This window comes from Eutrigla gurnardus (genome assembly GCF_963514095.1).
Source record: "Eutrigla gurnardus genome assembly, chromosome: 13".
Classification (NCBI taxonomy): Eukaryota; Metazoa; Chordata; class Actinopteri; order Perciformes; family Triglidae; genus Eutrigla; species Eutrigla gurnardus.
Genome location: NC_139936.1, coordinates 24,351,034 through 24,354,597, shown reverse-complemented (window position 1 = coordinate 24,354,597; position 3,564 = coordinate 24,351,034). Strand labels below are relative to the sequence as shown.

Sequence of the window (3,564 nt, the reverse complement as noted above, 5' to 3'; positions counted from 1 at the left end):
GGTTGGCCCAATTTAGCCAACATAAATCAGCTGTGTGTCAATTATTCAATTGTTTATTATCAGCTGAGAAATATTGTTTTTGAACTGATATCATTGCAGAAGCATATGTTTTTATACTGTATTTAAGGTTTGGAATATTGTTTTTTCTATTGTGGGATGTTGTGTGTTTACATTTGTAAATAATCCAAAAACAATCCATAATTTTGTTGGGAGGTATAGCTTGTCTGTTTAGAAAATGTAAGCATTGTAGAAATGTGTTCACTGACTGCATATTGTGTGAAAACGACATGAAATGTGTGAATGGTATGGCCACAAAAGACCGATGGTGTGCTAATTGTGTTTAGAGTTTTGAAAATGTGACAACTGGTTGGTCAAACGCTTGTTAGCGACTGAAAAAAACTGTAATTCAGGCTGAGCATGACACCCGCCTACTGTATTTTATGTATATTTTTATTTATTTATTTATATTATTCTCATTGTATTGTATTGTATTGTTTTACTGAACTGTACAGCACTTTGGTCGACCATTGGTCGTGTAAAATGTGCTCTATAAATAAAGTTTGAGTTGAGTTGAGAACTGTTATTGATCACGTTATCAATCATGGCCTTTAAGAAGCAGCAGGCTCATTAAGAGTGCAGACCGCAGAAATCACTTCATGTTGTTTCCAAGCAGAGGCATCACTTGTATGTATCTCACCTTTCTAACTACACTCAACAAAAATATAAACACAACTTTTTTCATGAGATGGACTTAAAGATCTAAAATTCATTCCAGATACACAATATTACCATTTCTCTCAAACATTGTTCACAAATCTGTCTAAATGTGTGATAGTGAGCACTTCTGCTTTGCTGAGATAATCCATCCCACCTCACAGGTGTGCCACATCAAGATGCTGATCTGACATCATGATTAGTGCACAGGTGTACCTTATACTGCCCACAATAAAAGGCCACTCTGAAATGTGCAGTTTTGTCTCACAGCAAAATGCCACAGATGCCACAAGCATTGAGGGAGCGTGCAATTGGCATGCTGACAGCAGGAATGTCAACCAGATCTGTTGCTCGTGCATTGAATGTTCATTTCTCCACCATAAGCCGTCTCCAAAGGCGTTTCAGAGAATATGGCAGTACATCCAACCGGCCTCACAACCGCAGACCACGTGTAACCACACCAGCCCAGGACCTCTTCATCCAGCAGGTTCACCTCCAAGATCGTCTGAGACCAGCCACTCAGACAGCTGCTGAAACAATTGGTTTGCATAACCAAACAATTTCTGCACAAACTGTCAGAAACCGTCTCAGGGAAGCTCAACTGCGTGCTCGTCGTCCTCATCGGGGTCTTGACCTGACTCCAGCTCGTCGCCGTAACAGACTTGAGTGGGCAAATGCTCACATTCGATGGCGTCTGGCACGTTGGAGAGGTGTTCTCTTCACGGATGAATCTCGGTTTACATTGTTCAGGGCAGATGGCAGACAGTGTGTGTGGCGTCGTGTGGGTGAGCGCTTTGCTGATGTCAATGTTGTGGATCGAGTGGCCCATGGTGGTGGTGGGGTTATGGTATGGGCAGGCATCTGTTATGGACGAAGAACACAGGTGCATTTTATTGATGGCATTTTGAATGCACAGAGATACCGTGATGAGATCCTGAGGCCCATTGTTGTGCCATACATCCATGAACATCACCTCGTGTTTCAGCAAGATAATGCACGGCCCCATGTTGCAAGGATCTGTACACAATTCTTGGAAGCTGAAAATGTCCCAGTTCTTGCATGGCCAGCATACTCATCGGACATGTCACCCATTGAGCATGTTTGGGATGTGCTTGACCGGCGTATACGACAGCGTGTACCAGTTCCCACTAATATCCAGCAACTTCGCACAGCCATTGAAGAGGAGTGGACCAACATTCCACAGGCCACAATTGACAATCTGATAAACTCTATGCGAAGAAGATGTGTTGCACTGTGTGGCATGATGGTTAAGGAGTTAAAGTTGCAGGGGCAAGAGACGGTTTTCAAATTAAAAAAACACTTTATTTAACATATGTCAATCAGCAAAATAATCAAAACTTCACTCCCTCACCCACACACACACACACACACACACACACTACACACACGCACACACACACGCACACACACACGCACACACCACACACGCACGCACACACCAGTTGCATAACATTACACCCTACAATAACAGATCAAAAAGCAGGACGGTAGTCTACTGGCGGCAGGACCAAACCAAAAATATGGAGGTCTGTAAATTAAACACCTGTGCAACAACACTCACACACACACACTGGACACTCGTGAAGGGGGACCACCACCAGGGACGGAACTGCCGCCTTGGACCACAGCACCTAACCAAAACACACAAAACAAGTTAAAACATGCAACCGGGTGCAACACAAGGCTGGTGCGACAAAACAATGAAAACAAAAACACAGAAATACACCAACATGAACTCACAAAAATGGAAACTAATTACTAAAGCACAAATCAATGAACACAGTGGAGTGCCCCTTTAAATGTGGGCAGCTTTGTAGTGACCACGCCAAAAGCGCTCAACTGACCAGCTCGTTAGGACACATTCATGGGACAGCCACACAGCTGATTAACAAACGGAAAATCAGCAGTGAAAAAAAAGGAACGTCCGTCAATGTAATAGAGCCAAAACAGCAGCGTGGATCTTCAGGAGGGGTGGCTGGACACAGACCAACCATTCACCACGGCCTCTACAAGAAGGCACACCACTATAATTTAGCAAACACATTAAAACACATTAAAATCGACATCTCTAGAAAATGAATTTGTACATACCACGACGCGACGCTACAGTGACGCCCAGAGCGACGGAGGGACAACGGCTCGTGCTGCGGGTCAATCACTCAGCTACACCAGAACACAACGAATATTAAGCTGGGAACTGAGCGACAGAGCCGCTGGATGGCAGACAATTGCTAACTTACTGAGAGGAACAGGTGAGCGCATCCCGGGAGGGCCTCCGGCGGAGCGCCTCGTCTCCCACAGCCCCAGCGGCCGCTTGGCTGCAAAGAGCGGAGATCGCGTCATCACAATGCCCATTTACACACAAATGCACAACAGAGGACTGGCAAAGAGCATTACCTAGATGAGGAGGAATGTAAGCCCGCAACAGCCACGCCGAACCACAGCGAAGGACAGGCTGCAGCCACAGAAGGAAACGAGAGACAGGTGTGTCTGCACCTCTATATGTAGGGGTGTGTCGTACCGCCCCTCATTCAGGGTGCCCAACTAGTTGGCACAGTGCCATATAGTGGCAGGAAAGGAAACGACCTGTCACATCTACCCCCCTTTTTTTCGCATCGTCGGCCCGACGATGGACAGAGAACCTAAAGGAAACTAACTCCAAGGCCGGAAAATGGCAACCTGGGCGTTAGACACAAGGTCTGGGCCTCTGCCAGCAGTGTTTTGATGGCTAACCGGCTGAGGGAGATGATTGACATTAGAGTGCTGGCCAGCAGTAGAGCGAGCTGTTCTACGCAATGCCTGCTGACCAGTACTTGGCTGGTTAGTTGG

The 3,564-nt window shown here is 45.9% G+C and overlaps 1 long non-coding RNA gene across 2 annotated transcripts; it reads right to left on the bottom strand.

Moving 5' to 3' along the window:
- Positions 1–2,163: 2,163 nt before the first annotated feature.
- LOC311022688 lies at positions 2,164–3,317 on the bottom strand. Of its 2 annotated transcripts, XR_014598136.1 has the most exons (4): positions 3,133–3,317; positions 2,976–3,053; positions 2,827–2,898; positions 2,164–2,366 (listed from the first exon to the last, which is right to left on the bottom strand). It is a non-coding gene; the product is annotated as an uncharacterized lncRNA (long non-coding RNA). The 2 variants fall into 2 exon arrangements; XR_014598135.1 differs by having other exon boundaries at positions 2,164–2,898.
- Positions 3,318–3,564: the final 247 nt, after the last annotated feature.